Here is an 18490-nt window from a genome sequence, read left to right on the forward strand (position 1 = left end):
GATCCTGCATGCCCTCGTTCACTCCCCCCAAGTGGCCGTAACAGTCGGAGCTGAGCTGATCTGAAGCCTGGAGCCAGGAGCTTCTTCCAGGTCTCCCACACGCGGGTGCAGGGTCCCAAAGCATTGGGCCATCCTTGGCTGCTTTCCCAGGCCACAAGCAGGGAGCTGGATGGGAAGTGGAGCTGCTGGGATTAGAACCGGTGCCCATATGGGATCCCGGGCGTATTCAAGGTGAGGACTTAAGCTGCTAGGCCACGCCGCCGGGCCCTCCCATGAAGTTTTTGAATTCTTTTCTGGAGGACACTGTCTCAACTCAACAAGGTATTGTCACCTGGTGAGCAGTATAATTAACTAGTGTAACGATCTTCCAATGGCCTTTTGACTTTTGTCTCGAGCTGGCCGCTACAGGATGATGGGGAATGTGCAGTGAGCAGTGGGGTCCGTGAGCACGCGCTTGTTGCCGTACTTCTTTGGTAGTGAATTTCTTGGTGGCCGGCAATGCTGTGTGCAGTGTCATGAGGCTAGGTAAGCAATTCTGCAAGCCCACAGATGGCAGTTTTGGCAGAAGCATTGCATGCAGGGAAAGCAAATCCATAGCCAGCATAGCTGTTTGAACCAATAAGAACGGTGTGCTGCCCATTCCATGTTGGAAGCAATCCAGTGTCATCAGCCTGCCACCAGGTAGCTGGCAGATCACCCTGGGCAATGGCGCCATATCTGATACTCGGTATTAATTTCTGCTGCTGCAAGAGTTTGCGTTCTTCTGTGGCCGATGCCAGGTTGACCTTGGTGAGTGGAAGTCCATGTTGCCGAGCCCATGTGCAATCTTCATTTCTGTCACCGTGGCTGGTTTTTGTTCAGAAATGTAATGGATCATAAGAGTAGCCAGGAATAGATACATAGGATGAATTATCTGCTCCACCTGATGATGATTTAAAAATTCTTACTTATTTCTTTGAAAGGCAGGGGAAGGCCATAGGAGATACCCACACCCCGTAGTGGAGCGTTAGGTGTGAGTTCCAGCTCCACTCTTGATTCCAGCTTCCTGATAATGGGCACCCTGGGAGGCAGCGGCTGATGGCTGGAGTGCTTGCGTTACTGTCATTCTTATCAGATACCTGGGTTTCAGATTTAGCCTGTTTCACCCTGGTTTTTGTGGACAGTTGGTGAGTGAACCAAAGGTAGAGAGAATTTTTTCCTGTGTCTTTGTTTCTATCTCTTTCTGATTCTAATCAATTAACTAAATAAACTTGTGATAAAACGAAAAGCAGAGACACAGAGACAGAAAAGACAGGCACACAGAACGATCTTCCGCCTGCTGGTTCACTCTCCAAATCCCTTCAACAACAAGGCCTGGGTGAGTTTGAAGCCATGAGCCAGGTTATCCAATCCATGTCTCCCAAGTGGGTGCCAGGGACCCAATCACCTGAGCTGTCCTTGTTGCCTTTCAAGGTGTGCATTAGCAGGAAGCTGGAATTGGGAGTGGAGCTAGGACTCGGACATGGGGTGCAGGCATCTAAGTAGCATCCTAACTGCTATGCCAGACACTCACCCCTTCACTTGATTACTGAGATCCTCCTCTGTTGATGCCAGTGGTGGGCATGCTCACAGAGCACAAGCATCTTCGTGTTTTCCTCCCACTCAGAGAGGTGTGTCCTCATACCTTTTCCCAACAGCTGTTTGTCACCATTTTTTCCATCACATTCTTTCGAAGTTCCTGATATCCACCCAAACTGTTTGCCACAGTCCATGAATCAGTATACAATTTTTGTTTTGTTTTGTTTTGTTTTTTTTACTGGAAAAGCAGAGTACCAGAGAGAAGGAGAGACAGAGAGAAAGATCTTCCATCTGCTGGCTCACTCCCCAAGTGGCCACAAGGGCCAGAGCTGAGCTGATTTGAAGCCAGGAGCCAGGAACTTCTTCCTGGTCTCCCACACGGGTACAGGGTCCCGAGGCTTTGGGCCGTCCTCAACTGCTTTCCCAGGCCACAAGCAGGGAGCTGGATGGGAAGTGGAGCAGCAGGAACACAAACCGGCACCCATATGGGATCCTGGTGTGTGCAAGGCGAGGGCTTTAGCTGCTAGGCTACCATGCCAGGGCGTAGCCATTTATCAGTATAAGCAAATTGAACAAACAGGTAATATCCTCAAAATTTTGCCTACTGGGAAGATTTCCATTCCCCACTGTATTCCATGGGTGTCCCAGAGTAGGCCTGTGGTGCTACAACTGTCCACTTTCTGGCAGCACCTGCTTATCTGGAAAAACCATGTGTAATCTGGGTCCAAGTCTTCTCTTCCTCTGTTTACTGATTTCCAGGGAGCTCCCCAGAAGGCTACAGGTTCAGGTTGGAAGAGAAATCAGGACGTGGGGACTATCAGCATTCAGACCATTTTCTCCTGTAACCTGCTTGTGTCTTCAGGGCCTGCTTGAGCCTGGTGTTATATCATCTCCCTTTGACTGTGGATGCAGCTGTGCATAACTAAGTTTATGGCATGGTGGGTCAGATAACACCTACTTCATGATGGGCAGCTCAGGTTGCATAGTAACTTGGTAGGCTCTATTAAGGCTTAATAGCAGGCCAGATGGTATATCTTCCGTTGATTTACTCCCCAAGGGGCTGCAACGGCCAGACCCGAGCTGATAAGCCTGGAGCCCGGAACCCCACAGGTGCAGGGTCCCAAGGCCTTGGGACATCCTCAACTGTTTTCCCAGGCCACAAGCAGGAAGCTGGATGGGAAAGTTGGGACCTGGGATCCTGGCGTGTGAAAGGTGAGGACTTTAGCCACTAGGTTACCGTGCTGGGCCTCAGATGCTCTATCTTAAAAAGAGAGTAAGCTGCAGAGGACAGCAGGGCTCTGCTCCAAACCCTGAGGACTTGAACTGAGATTCACTTATAGGGGCCTGTGAAAGGTTTCATATAGCATCTTTACCTGCCACTGCTGCTTCCATCACCAGTGGATCTGCTGGATCATGTAGCCCAAGCCACAGAGCAGCTTGCGCAGCAACCCAGACCTTTGTAACACTTGCTTTTCCTCTGGATCTGACTCAAAACTGTCAGCTGTTCTGGTTTCCCAACAAATGGGCCAAATTTAGAGCTTTCAAGCACTCAAGGTGTCCCTTGGGCATTGTCTCTCTTTTGATTGGAGAGCGGTCAGGTGCAACAACTTAAACATTGCAAAGGATACCTCAGCATGCCCCACACCACTGCACCCTCAGAAATTTTGCTGGAGTGAATGGCCCCTGTGTTTTTGTGCATATTGTTTCCCACACACATAAGAGAGTTTAGAGTGTGTATAGAGTGCATGGAGCTTCTTGCTGCCTAGGTTTAGTCTCATAAGTGGTGGATCAATCAAATATGTGGACCAATCAAAGTGTATCAAAGTGGACCAATGTGATGTCCTGTGGAAGGGAAAGGTGATTAAAATCCTTGCAGATTGAAATTATGACATAGAGCTAGACCTTTGATATATGAGTTGGGACAGTGAAGACGTAGTGCTGGCCTTGAATTGATTCTAGTGGGGTGAAGAAAAAGGCATTTGCCTGATCAGAAGCTGATTACCCAGGTGCCAGAGAATATGCTAATGTGCTCAAGCAACGAAGGCATATATGGGACAATCACCACCCTGTTAACCTGTCTGTGACTGTCATTCTCCAAGATTCATTAGTTTTATTCATATGTTAAACAATGAGCCTAATGAAGATGTGTGGGAATCACCCTCTAGATTATTTCAAGTCTCTTAATGCTGACATCCATCTTTGTTATCCCTCCAGGACTTTGTTATTGCTCTGGGTTTACTACTTTCCTACTAGAAATTGTTCAAGTGGCTTCCATAACTTATTTCATATGTCAGAGAAGTAGTATAGGGGTTTTGTTAGTTGCTGAGAATACCTTCCAATTAAACATTCTGTAACTTAGAGAAATAACTGCAGTGTGAGTGTAGGGATTTAGAGGGCCCTCTGTAAGAGAGACTTGAATCAGGATTTCACAGATTGCTTGATTTCCATAACCCCCTTATTCTGACTGGTGGATCAAAGTCAGATTTTGGGTCTCCTGCAGTTAGTTTCATTTCAGTGCCAAGATCCAGTAATCTCTAAAAAGGATGAATACTTGCCTGCAGTATCATCAAATGTATGGTCACAACTTTGCTTTTTATGACATTGAATTAGGGGTGTCAAATTGCTACATTTTTGAACCCAGGTATTCCAAAACAGGATACTGCTAAGCAAAATTCCCCCTCTTCTGTTTTTTTTTTTAATTTACCTCTTTTGTTTTTGAAAAGAATTTTTAAATTTTTATTTTATTGGAAAGGTAGATCAGACTTACAGAGAGGAGAGAGAGAAGGATCTTCTATTCGCTCTTTCACTCCCCAGATGACAGCAACAACCAGAGCTGAGCCAATCCGAAGTCAGCAGCCAGGTTCCAGGAGCTTCTTTTGGGATTGCCACAAGGGTGCAGGGCCCCAGGCCATAAGCAGGGGGCAGGATAGGAAGTGGAGCAGCTGGGGCAAGAACTGGCGCACGCGCATATGGGATTCCACACCTGCAAGATGAGGATTTAGCCATTGAGCCATTGTGCTGGGCCCTCTTTTTCTTATTTTTGACAAATGTTTCAATTACCAGTTCCAATTCTCTACCAGATCACTACTTTGTAGAGTATATGTCACCATCTATGTCCATTTGCTGTGGCATCTTTTTGACCATGATTAGATACTATGGATTATCAAGTAGGCTTCTTAGTCTGAAGAGGTATAACTTGTAAGTCCAGGTGGATATAGTTTCTTCTTTTCTGTTTCATTGCAGTATTTGAACATTTTCATCTATTGTGAGGTTTGCGAAGTCCAATGCAGAGTGAGTCTGTTTCTGCCCAGGTTTATGTCTTGGTTCATTTTGTGTGGCTCTGAATACTGTTGGCTTGGTAGTTTATAAAGAAAGATTTATTCAGCTCATGAGTGTAGTGACTGGAAGGTCTAAAATCGAGGAATAGGCTGCTATTGGGACTCCACATTGTCACAAAGTGATATAAAGCATCACATACAAGAGAGATTCAAACAGGCTTTTACAAAAGACCCACTATGGAGACAACTCATTACCCTATGAATCAATGAATGGATTAGTCTATTCATGAGGGCTCTGCTTCTTTTAAATCTTTATTAGGATTCCCTAGAAACACAGAATCTGTAGGATATATATTAGCTATATAAAGGAAAATTTATTAGGGTAATTGATTCACATCATTACGGCAGCTGAGAAGTTTCACGACAAGTTGCATAGTGGAGATCCTGGGAAGCTGGGAGTGTGCTTCTGTCCACTTCCCAGGGTCTAAACATCAGGGAAGCCAAGGGTGTATCTCTCAGTTTGATACTAAAAGCTGGGGTACCAGCAAGGAAAATGCTGATGTAAGTCTTGGAGACCAAAGGTCAGCAAGTCTGGAGTCAGTCAAAGTAAAATAATCATTAACTGACCCAAATAACCCAATCAACGGAAAAAGCTACTCTAGGGATAATGGCACAAATTCTATTTTAGGATTGATGTTCACTGCAGAAGTCCAGTATGTTATAGCACTCAGAAAGAGATGAATGCACCATTTATATTTATTCTTTCTGGACCTTAAGCCAATTTTTGGTGCCTGGCCACATTGAGGCTGGTTCTTTCTACTTAGTCCTCTCAATTACATGATAATAATGTCTTCTGGAAATATCATTACAGACAAAGTCATAGTATTGCTTTTTCAATTTCTAAATATTTCTTCATCAAGTCAAGATAACACCTGAAATGAACCATTACAAGATCCCACCTGATGCTGCATTTTAATACTTCACAATGACTATTACGGTTCAGCATGGCATTTGGTGGGGACAAATGGCAAGTTATTTATAATCTCCCAGAACCTCTGACAGTGCCCCAATGTAGTCTACTTGCCAGCTATGTGTGAGAGCTTCCTCCTGGGCAGCGTGCCTCCTAGCTAACTGCAGTTACTGTCTTTCTTGCTGGAAGACATGACAATTCTTGTTGGTATTTATGCTTCAGAGGTGCCAGTGAAATCACTCAACTATGAGCTCATCTCTATATTGCTACAGCTCTCCCACATCTGCTCTTCAGATGGGTCTAAGCGGTCACCTCTTGGTGAGAATACCAGGCTATCCACCTCCTGGTTCCAGCCACTTTTTAACCCTGAATGAAGCTTCCTTTGATGAACATCAATGAATCCTATTTCAATGCTCCTCTTAAATTCCTACAGTGGCTTCCATGGAACTGTGCTCCAAATGGACATTCCTTTAGCAGAATTTTTTTCTATCAGCCAGGATATTGGTCACTTACCATGCTTTGGTAAATGCTCAATTGGTCTCTTACTGTTGTCTATTTTGATTACTAAAAGGAAAACAGAGTACAAATCTCACTGAGCTGATTTGTTCTTATCTTCAATTAATTTTTGCATCAGGTGGTCACAGTTTTCCAAATAGAACATTGTCCACACAGCTTGGAGCTGCCACTTATAAACAAGAAGCTTTTTGTTGGTCTGTTGGGAGCTGCTTATAGTGTTACCAATAGAACACCCCAAACTGGTTGGATGCATTGTTGTAGAATCCCTAGATTGGGTCCACTTGCCTGACATGCAGAAAGCCAATTACTGACATTGGGGTGCTGGAAGAAAGCAGATATTTATTGCCAAGTGCAGAGCAAGGAACCAGGCAGCTGTTGCTTAATTCTCAGCTCCCCAAGGAGTTAGGGGTGAAGATTCTTATAGACAGAAATTGGGGCTGAGATGTTTGTGATCAGCTGTGTCCAAGTTCCGGGTTGGTCCCTGGAGCTCAAGACCTTCCTTTGCTTGGTCATGAAGCTGTGCTCTTTAGGGAATTTATGATGGCCAGGTGGGCTCCAGTTGGTCTGGGTAATATGGTGAGTGCAGCAATTACATTCTGCCCAGACCTGGAATTCCCCTACCCAAATCACTCCAGGACAATACTGGCCATTGACGTTCTTATCTACTGGAGAAACAAATGATTCCTTGAGCCAGGTGATTAGAATCTAGATCACTCCCATAATTCAGTGAATTAAGGCAAGGACACCTTGTGCTACAGGAGACAGGAGGCTGGATCCTGTTCTTAAAGCATTATGGGGCTATGGTTTCAATAGGGCATTGCTCCTGTGGCTCAGTCCTCTGGTGGTTCCAAAGTTGGCTCTAGAGGAAAAGAGGATTGTCAAAACAATGTGTACTTCCTTGAAATCTTCTGGGTCCATGTTTCTGTATACTGCTGTCCCTTGGCATTCATGGGTGATTGATTCCAAGACTCATACAGATTTGCCAAAGCTCAAGTCCTCATTCTCTTGTATCCTTTAAATCATCTCAGGATTACTTTGCACAATATTGTGGAACTGCTGCACACTGCTTTCTTTATGAGAATATTTCCTTGACATAACTCAAGATAGGTTTTGAGATTATTTTATGTCCCCTCCCTTGGGGTAGGCATTTGGCGTAGAAGTTAAGCCACCAGTTAGGCTGCTGTGTTCTCATCAGAGTACATATGGTCAATACCTAGTTTGGGTTCCTGATCCCAAGTTCCCACTAATACAAACCCTGGAGTCAGTAGTTGGGTTTCTGTCACCTACCTAGGCGACCTGAGTTGAGTTCCCAGCTGTTGGCCTTGTCCCCCTCCCTTGACCATTGTGGGTATTTGGGGAATGGACCAGTGGACAGAGATCTCTGTTTCTATATCTACCTCTTTCTGAATATCAAATACATAGTGAAAAGAACAAATTATTTTATGGTCTTTCATCACAAATCTGCACACTATCATCACATCAGGAGATTCTCTGGATCGAAATCCTACATTGCTGTTGGTAACACTTACATGCATTTTCTTTTTGTTGTTGCTGTATTTTTTTAAATTATTTTTTAATGCTTACATATGTTTTCCATAAGCTCCTACCTTGGTAAGTACAAGTTGCAGATTCTTCCAAAATCATGCCTTACATATGGATGGATCATAGGGACCCAAGGCATCAAGAGAGCCACTGCTTTTTGCAGTTTAGACTCAGCTTTTTCTTTCTTTTTTTTTTTTTTTCCTTTCAAATACTGCTTTCTTTCAGATTGTTTAATGGAGAAACGCTAGCAGTATTTTCCTCTGTGGAACATGCACCCTGCCAATTGCAAGTCACCTGATCTGGCGCTTAGTTTCTTATAACAACACTTCAGTTCATTATTTTGTTCTCTGAGGGATAACTCCTGCCCAGATTATCCCTAAGAATGTTGCTGTTCAAGTGGGCCTGGGACTGTGGTTGGCTTTATCAACCGGCCTCTATGAATTGTGTGTGTTATCATTGTATTTGTCAGTCTTAGCTTGATTTTTTGATTTCTGCTAGCGTCATGAGATAATCAATGTGGTTGTTATACTTAGGACATGCATCAAGTCACAATAAGTCCATTCTACCAAAACTATGACGGTAAGCTGGTGAATTCAAATAACAATGCAGTGATTCCTACCCATGTGAAAGAAATTTGTAGTTGACTTTTTTTTTTCCAGTATCAGAATGGAGAGAAGCACACTTTGCAGGATAAATCTCCATACATCTTCTTTAGCTTCATGTATTTTTTTTCATGGTTGAAACCACGTTAGCAACTTCTGGTGCTACCTGTGGTACTATTTCATGTCAGCCTTCATGTTAGTCTTCTGGAGCCACCTTTTAAAGTAGGTTGCTCTGTCAGAATTTGTTGGGCCAGAACCCCAGTTTCTGAATGTCATTAGAGTAGTAATCCTTTTGTGCCCACCAGAATCTGTATCTCTTCAAATCAACAATCTGCAAGGTCTCTAGCAAATCAAACAATTTTTATTTATTGTGGACAATTAATATTGGCCAAAGACTGAACTTTATATGCTTTCTGTCATGATACCTTCTGTTACAACAACAGGTAGGGGGTAATGTGGGGAAGAAAGAAAAAAGAAGCATTAATTGTTAACGCTTGCCTCTTCTCCCTTTGACAAGAATTACATAGTCATCTCAATATCCTCCACTTCCCCACCTGCTCCAGATCCGCCAAACAGGAAAATCTAGTAGGGAGACCCTTCAGTCCTGTTCATGTTGGGTGCTGAATGCAAGTAAGCCAGACCTCCAGGCACCAGCCTGGTTAGGTGTGTAAGGGGTACCCAGTGACCGCGCAACTCTATTTTGAAATTCCCCTTACATATTTTTAACTCTTCAGTGTCATGTACTCACAGTATTTTCAACTTGTGCTGTATTTATCAGAACATAAGCCCATCTTTTTATTTATTTATTTATTTATTTTTTAAAGATTTTATTTTTATTATTTTTTCATTGGAAAGGCGGATATACAGAGAGGAGAGACAGAGAGGAAGATCTTCCATCCGATGATTCACTCCCCAAGTGAGCACAACGGGCCGATGCTATGCCGATCCGAAGCCAGGAGCCTCTTCTGGGTCTCCCACAGGGTGCAGGGTCCCAAAGCTTTGGGCCGTCCTCGACTGCTTTCCCGGGCCACAGGCAGGGAGCTGGAAGGGAAGTGGGGCTGCCGGGATTAGAACCGGCACCCATATGGGATCCCGGGCGTGCAAGGTGAGGACCTTTAACCACTTGCGCCATCGCGCCGGGCCCGAGGAGCATCTTTATGTCAAAATCTAAAGGATCATGTTGTAAAAGTCTATTTTATATCACTACTTAATTTTGGTCCACCTGATCTGATTTATTATTGCAAGTGCTATGTTAGAAATCTCCTGTTAGGCTTCAATGTCCATTGACGTGTGCGAGAGCTAAATGGGATGTGGGACAGACTGGACAAGCCTGCGGTGCATACTGGCAAGCATGGGAACCAGGGTAGGGGGCAGAACTGGTAGGGGTTTTGGGGAGTCGCCCCAACTAGGCTGCAGCTCCAACTGGTTTGCATGAAGACCGAGTATGAAGTGGGTAGAATCGAGCTGGACTACAACACCCTTTGGTTCACAAGGAAGACAGGGCTGGAAGCCGAATGGACCCAGCAATCGCGACGACCAGCATATGCATAAGCTGATTGGTGTGACGAACAGTGTTGGAGTCTGTACTAGCAAACTCACTCAAGAATCAGATCTGGGATCAACTCAGATGAAGTTTCTTTGGATATTTCTCCAACTGAACTGCTGATCTTGGAACCCCAACCATCAAGAGACTGTCAGCCAGTGGACTCTGAATAGGTTTCATTGTGGTTGGGATGGTGAGATTGGCAGCAATCCAGAACTGATGAACTATCAAAACTGTTTGAGCAGGACCCTTGGAGAGCGCCTCATGTTGGGGATCGGGGATGGGTGGGGCTTTTCCCTTTGTTACTCCCCTAACCCCAGATACAGGGCAAAATGATTATATTAGTGTGGAAACAAATGATATTACCCACTTTCACCCTGTAGCCTGTGACCCTTTGTACCCTAATAAACTAAGGTTATTTTTTTTAAAAAAAAAGAAAGAAATCTCCTGTTAGAGAATATTTCTATCTTTTGGTAATCCTATATGGTTCCTATAAGTCATTGCTGTTTACTATGACAGCACAAAGTAATTTTACTCTCTGTTGCACCCAGTCTCACTCTTGCAGGGCAGTCTTTGGATAAGAGAAGGGCCTCATTGCTTCCCGGCAGGCAGGCAGGAAATTACGACTCAAGTCCTCCTACTCAGCCAGGGGTCTAGAGGGAGTTTTGTGGATTAGAGAAGAAGGAACTGACAAGGAAATATCTAAATGGCAGGGCTTGGACTCAGGCCAACATAGTGCTATTGTAGTTCTAAGAAAGCAGGACTTTAGCTACTTGTATGATTAGACACCTTTTTAAAGATGCAGATGGCAAAGCCGGCAGGAAAAGAATGGGGAATTATAACAAGAGGTTTTGGGGGGATTGGGAGAAAGCCAGTAAAGAGGCAATCTGCTGTCAGACCACCTTTTTGTTGTTGAATTGGGATGATGATCAGTCTAACTACTTCCTGCTGGTAAAGGGCGCAGATTTGGAGCTGAGGAATGAAGTTATTTTGTGTTTAATTGTCAGTATTCTTGAATTCCAGGGTTTGGCTCTTGGACAAGCTGATTTAGCTTCAGCAGCTGATTTCGCTTAGTCAGGGCCTGTTATAAACATCTGGCAATAGAAAACAATTTATCTGAACACAGGATAATTCACAAAAAAGAATTCCGAGAAGAATTTATAATCCTGAGCAGAATAGAGTAATTAAGCCTGAAAACAGACGGCTGAACAAGTTCCGTAGAAAATCTTCTCTCCCTGTTTCCTTCAGCTCTCTGTGCTATTTTCTTTACCCAGGTTCTGATTTTCCCAGAACTACTAATGGAGGCACGGCAAATAATATTTCCACTGTGTCTCTGCTTTCCTCTTTCTGTAAATCTGCCTTAAAAAAAAAAAAAAAACTAACTGGCCAATTATATTAAAAGGTTTAAAGCATTTGGTCAAAATAACATCCTAGATCATTGTGAAATTATAGTTATTTATTTAATCAGAGTAATTTAACTAGAATTATAAGGTGGCCATTGAAACATTTAAAAATAAATGATTGTAATATAATCTTTATCCCTTTAAGACTCGTTTTTTTTTTTCCCTTTCTTTTTTAAATAATAAAAACCCAGGCAGCGAGAATACAGAGGATTATCTGGGAAGTGATATAAGGTCTTGGGATGGGGAATAGTTAGAAACATTTTGGGGTCCCAAATGCAGGGGGAAGGAAGGATAGTGGCACTGAGGAGGAAGATGATGCCAGTGGCATCCTCCCCTTCCCTCTCACAGGGTACCCAGAGATTGTCACAGGAGACCTAACTCGAATCTAGTTACTGCTGAGGTTTCCATGCTTCCTGAAAACCCTTAATAAGGCCAGCAAAACAACCCATATGCTTCTCTAGTTATTTAAAAGATTATTTGATATATTTGAAAGTGAGAGTTATAGGGAGAGATGGATTGTGAGAGTGATACACACAGAGAGGCGTGGGGAAATAAGAGAGAGAGAAAGAATCTTCTACCTGCTGCTGTCTGCTGGCCCCTTCCCAAATGGTTGTGATGATGGGCTGAGCCAGGCGGCAGGGCATTGGGTTGGAAGTGAATCAGTCAGGACTTGAGCGAGTGCTTATATGGGATGCCAGTGCTGCAGATGGTGGCTTAACCTACTACAACACAATGCTGGCCCCATTAATTTATGTGAACAAGTTTGCTTAAATTACTTATGAACACAGAGATACTAGACAGGCATGATCATTATTCTAAGATTTTTTTTTTTAACCGTGAAAAATCACTAAAGTTAAATAGTTATTCTCAATGACCAGGAAGCAGTATACACTATGTTATACCTTAATTTGCACAACACATTTTTGGGTTAAAATTGTGCTTTTATAACTTTAAATAACTCACAAATATAAGCATGATTTTATCTGGCCTACAAACCCAGGCATAGACAGGGCCAACAATATATTTACTTTCTTTTATATATATATATATTTATTTATATTTACTTTACCAACAGATTTAAAACAGCTTATTTATTTATTTTTTTAAAGATTTATTTTTATTTTTTTTTTATTGGAAAGGTGGATATACAGAGAGGAGAGACAGAGAGGAAGATCTTCCATCCGATGATTCACTCCCCAAGTGAGCGCAACGGCCGATACTATGCCGATCCAAAGCCAGGAGCCTCTTCCGGGTCTCCCACGCGGGTGCAGGGTCCCAAAGCTTTGGGCCGTCCTCGACTGCTTTCCCGGGCCACAGGCAGGGAGCTGGAAGGGAAGTGGAGCTGCCGGGATTAGAACCAGTGCCCATATGGGATCCTGGGCGTGCAAGGCGAGGACCTTAACCACTGTGCCACCGCGCTGGGCCCTAAAACAGCTTATTTATTAAAGGTTTACTCAAATCATGTGAAACAAAAGGCATCTGGGTCAAGTTAGTAATTTTAGTATTTATTTTGCCATGTAACACAACATACAACAGCAAATTGTCCAAGGAATGGGATCCCTGCCACTATGGCCACCCTGTGGGGGTCCTGGATTGAGTTCCTGGCTTCTGGATGTTATGAACATGAGGATTAAATTAGAAAATGAGACATATACATCTCTATCTATCTATCTATCTATATCTATCATCTATCTATCTATATCTGTCTTACGGTTTCTCCATCTTTATAATAAATACCTTTTTTAAAAAAGCAAAGCGATGCAAGAGTAATGCTTAAAACATAGTCATCAGGGGGCCCGGTGCAGTGGCCTAGTGGTTAAAGTCTTTACCTTGAATACGCCAGGATCCCATATGGGCGCTGGTTCTAATCCCAGCAGCCCTGTTTCCCATCCAGCTCCCTGCTTGTGACCTGGGAAAGCAGTTGAGGACGGCCCAAAGCCTTGGGACCCTGCACCCGCGTGGGAGACCTGGAAGAAGTTCCTGGCTCCTGGCTTTGGATGGGCACAGCACCGGCCGTTGCGCTCACTTGGGGAGTGAACCATCAGACAGAAGATCTTTCTCTCTGTCTCTCCTCCTCTGTGTATATCTGACTTTGTGATAAAAATAAAATAAATCTTAAAAAAAAAAAAAAACCACATAGTCATCAGGGCTAGCATGGTAGTGTCCTAGGCTAATCCTCTGATCTGTGGTGCCAGAATCCCATATGGGTGCTGGTTCATGTTCCAGCTGCTCTACTTCCCAAGCTAGGTCCCTGTTTATGAGCTGGGAAGGCAGTGGACGATGGTTCAAGTCTGTGGGACCCTGCACCCACATAGGGGACCTGGAAGAGGCTTCTGACTCCCACTTCAGTCTGGTCCAGCCTTGGCCACTACAGCCATTTGGGAGTGAACCAGTGGATACAAGATCTCTCTCTTTCTGTTTCTCCTCTCTGTAAAATTTGACTTTCCAATAAAAAAATGCATTAAAAAAAAAAAAAAAAAACAACCCAGAGTGGTCAAGAAGTTAAAATTAAGGGTTGGATACTATATCAAGCACCTGCCCCCCCCCCTTTTCTTTTAATACATAAGTTAAGCTCACTCATAATTAGTAATATTGCTGTTATGCTTTTTCTCAACACTCTTGTTTTATATTGTAATTATGTGTATGTTATGATCAATGTATTTATTTTCCTAAGTATATTTCTCTTAAATGCCTTTTGCAAATTAAGCTATATATAAAATATTTTTTTTCACTACTGGTGACCTTTGTGTTAGTGCTATTTAAAATACCCTTAGTCAGCGTTTTTCCTTTCTTCATCTTTTCCCATCCATTTTATCTACCTGTACAGCAGCCAATGATTTACTGAGTCTTTCTCCTTTCCTCTTTGTTTTCAAGTTTAAGTTGAAATTTTTCTGCCTTATCAGAACATGTTATGTTTTGTATATTACTCTTTCAGCTCATGCTCCCAGCCTGTTCAAATTTTAACTTTACAGGAAAACATGTGAAATATTCGTTGTCCATCATTTTGCCCAAATTTCCCCGACCATCATTTTTGAATGGATAAAGTAGACGCTTTAACACAATGTGGTCCAGTTAGACCTTTTTGCCTAATTCAGAATGTTCGGTGTGCTGCCTATGAACACTGGACACTGGAAATGTATCTGGCTGACTGAGCAGCTCAGTTTTTCTTGTTACTCAGTTTGAATGAATCAAGATTCAAGCAGTCACATGTGGCTAATGGCTGCCATATGGACAGTGTCGTTCTAGTTCATTTCTAGGGAGGGCCACAAGACACTGGCTCATTCAAACTTGTTTTCTGTGGCCTTGGTGGTTGCAGGATGTCTTGGCTGAATATGATTTTCTTTCCTTTTCTTTACTTGAACTGGCACATTCTGGTGTTGCAAGTGTTAGCTTAGTGTGCCACATCTCCCCCCCCCCTTTTACACAGAACAAAGTAGAAGAAATGGTAGAGGACTAAAACCGCAGAAGTAGTTCATCAGGAAAACATGCTTTCACACACACACACACACACACACACAAGCAACGCAAAACAAAACAAAACAAAAGCCTGTATAGCAAGGCAGGCTTATTCACAAGGAGGAAACACATGTACAATTCAGCTAATTCTCATACGACACATCAACAACAACAACAACAAAAGCCCCCACGTGCTACAATGGCAGCCACTGTTCACAGCAAACACTGAAAGGCAGGAAACAGCAACTATTCAGGGACAGACTGACCAGCAGGTGCAGGTTTTACAGCATCAGTGCAATAAATTCCCAAAGCTATATTACAGTTAGATTATCAGTTTAGGAATTATTCTCAAATCTTTCACGTTTTTGGCCCTTATATGTCTATCCCTACCCATTTCAGCTGCTCTGAATTTCTAGCTTCTAAGATGAAAAGGACAAGTACAAGAAACTTTGCAAGGAGTTACAACACCTGTGTAGACCAGGGATCAACTCTTATTTTTTCCAGGCATGCTCTCACCAACACATGTTTTTCACAGAAGTATCTAGGGAAAGAGTCACAGGCAGAGTCTCGCGGCAGGCCTATGGGGACAGGAATAGGACCGTGTTACCATGAGAATTTTGAGGTTTACATTTAGAGTCTTGGAAATGAACAGTATAAGATTATTTTCCATTTGACTAGACATAGAAAGACTTATTCTTTATTGGCTGGTCTTGGGGTAAAGGTTACAGTCTTAACCCACTGTGTACTTCAGAAAGTCAGCGAGCGACAAATCAGAAAGAAAAAGTATGCTGAACATTCTTGAAGATAATCTTTTGGAAGTTTGTTATTACAAAGCCTTTGAAGATTTACTAGCTTGAGATTTCAGTGCAAGGGGATGAGATATCTAAGACTGTCTGTCACATTCCCCATCTGGGAAGAAAGGGCAGTGTTGACTGTAACTGCTAAGTTTTTGTTTTGTTTTGTTTTGGTGGCATGGGAGAAATCTGCGCATACTAAACATGGGTACATTTCCTTTTATTCCATGGAGGATTCTTCTCCCATGGTAAAGAAACAGAATGAGGAATGACCCTTCACTATCTCTTCATCAGAAGCAGTAAACTTTACCTCTGTCATCACCCAGTGGGGCAGTAAAATGCTTAAAATAAATACTTAAAATAAGCAGACTATGGAAGCAGATGGTTTTCTGTAGCCTTAGACCACTGTCCCTTGTGAGCCAAAGCCAAGATCAACTCCAGTGATGACCAAAGTCACTGTAAGCTGAACTAAAGAGTACAGTTCACCATTTTCTTATTTTGGAGGAAGTTTTATCTAAAAGGAAGAATTCAGTGAGTGCTGGTTGAGAAAAATTGAAGCAAATCATACTAGAGAGTTGTCTGTGTGAGGCCAACTGGTGAGGATGCACCCAGCTCCATCTGCCAGACACTGAGTTTCCAGGGCCAATGTATACTCCTTCAAACACACTTAATGAAGCAGGTGCATTATTCATTTTTTTTTCCTTTTGTTTCAGAAGTTTGCTTATCTCTCATTGGCCACTCCCATGTACTTCGAAATGATTCCCTGTTGGTTCAGCCCAGTGAGAAATTCATTGTCAGGGAGGTGAGAAGCAGATGGTGGATTGTTGTCTCAAGCAAGCAACCGCAGCAAGACAAGTGGTCATGGTCACCCAGTAGATTTCAGGTTTACCTTCCTGTGATGTACAGAGGCATTGCCACTATCCCACAGCTTTGTGTTGAGCTCTCACTGCATTGTAGCACATTTCATGGGATCTTTGGTGTTGTACAGTGATCCCTTGATTGGAACAAAAAATTCCAAGTGCTAGAGTGGGAACAAGGTAGTTAAAAAAGCAAAAAAGCATAACAAGACAGGAAACATTGGTCAGAACAAACAGATCTAGGTAGTGGATAATCAGAAACACCAAAGAAACCACATCCATGATGGCAGGTGCAAAGAAGACTTTTCCTTTCGTTTAAGATTTTATTTCATTAGAAGGACAGATTTAGGGCCCAGCGCAGTGGTTAAGGTCCTCGCCTTGCACGCCCAGGATCCCATATGGGCGCCGGTTCTAATCCCGGCAGCCCCGCTTCCCTTCCAGCTCCCTGCCTGTGGCCTGGGAAAGCAGCTGAGGACGGCCCAAAGCTTTGGGACCCTGCACCCGCGTGGGAGACCCGGAAGAGGCTCCTGGCTTCGGATCGGCATAGTATCGGCCCGTTGCGCTGACTTGGGGAGTGAATCATCGGACGGAAGATCTTCCTCTCTGTCTCTCCTCTCTGTATATCCACCTTTCCAATAAAAAAATAATAAAAATAAATCTTAAAAAAATACAAAAAAAAAAGAAGGACAGATTTACAGAGAGAAGGAGAGACAGAGAGAGAAATCTTCCACCCACTGGTTCACTCCCCAAGTGACTGTGAAGGCTGGAGCTGAAACTGATCTGAAGCCAGGGGCTACTTCTGGGTCTCCCGCACAGGTGCAGAGTCCCAGAGATTTGGGGGCCATCCTCCAAGGTTTTCCCAGGCCATAGCAGAGAGCTGGATGGAAAATGGGGGCAGCCGGGATTTGAACTGGTGCCCACATAGGATGCCGTGCTTGGAGGTGGAGGATTAGTCTGTTGAGCCATTGTGCCAACCCAGAAAACAGTCTCTTCCATCAGAGGACTTTATTGCCCACCAGCATCACTTCCCCACATCCTTGCAGGTGCTCGTACGCACTTGCAGTCTCTGCAGGCTGCAGGCATTTCTGGGATCACATGCCACCTTCCCCCAAAACCCCAGCACAACAATATATTGCCTTTTGGAAAGTTCTTCACCACTCTTCCTCATCTCTGCTCCATCTAAGATTTTATTCTGGCCTCTGATTTCCTTGGCTGACTTCTCTTGCCAGGTATTCATTCCTACATTTGTTTAGTCATGCAGCAAACTTGAAATGAGTATCAACTATACGCTAGTCATACTCTAGGTATGGAGATTGAACAGTGAATAAAGTAGTAGTTCTTTGTTCTCTTGGAGCTTGCAATCTGGAGAGGGGGAAGCAATCAGAAGCAAATAGGAGGTGGGTTTGGTGGCAAAAACTGAATCAGTTGCAAGGTAAGAAGGGTAGCCAGAGATGGGTAGTTGACCAATTTATTCTGTCTTCCACCCTCTGCCGTTGTACCAGGTGTCCGCTGGAGGCTCTGATGTACTGCCCTATCCTTCATGTATATTTGGATATGCTGTCCTCTGTTCCATCTGAGCCACTGAGGAGGCCCAGCTCTGACACATGCACTCCAAAGTCAGACCATGGAACTTGCAATTCTCTCCATGGTTAGGGTTGAGTCCAGCCATTTAGTTGGTGGGGAGTCACCCAAGAAACCTCATCTGAAAGCATCCCAGACCTGATTCTTCTATGTGTTTGACAATACAGGGTCTGCCACAGTCAATCACCCAAATCAGCTTATGCACATGCTGGTGGTTACAATTTCTGGGTCAGTTCTGTCTCCAGCCCCGTGTTTTATGCAACCCAATGGGTGTTGGAGTCCAGCCCGATCCTGCTCACCACATACTCGGCCTTCATGCAAACCAGTGGGAGCTACAGCCTAGTCAGAGCGACCCACAATAACCCCATCAGGCCCGCCCCCTACCCTGGTT

The 18490-nt window shown here is 43.7% G+C and overlaps 1 pseudogene; it reads right to left on the reverse strand.

Annotated features, from left to right (window-relative positions):
• Positions 1-15396: 15396 nt before the first annotated feature.
• LOC121166716 lies at positions 15397-17582 on the reverse strand (annotated as a pseudogene).
• Positions 17583-18490: the final 908 nt, after the last annotated feature.

Source organism: Ochotona curzoniae, unplaced genomic scaffold (assembly GCF_017591425.1).
Source record: "Ochotona curzoniae isolate NIBS_2020 unplaced genomic scaffold, NIBS_Ocur_1.0 patch216, whole genome shotgun sequence".
Lineage (NCBI taxonomy): Eukaryota > Metazoa > Chordata > Mammalia > Lagomorpha > Ochotonidae > Ochotona > Ochotona curzoniae.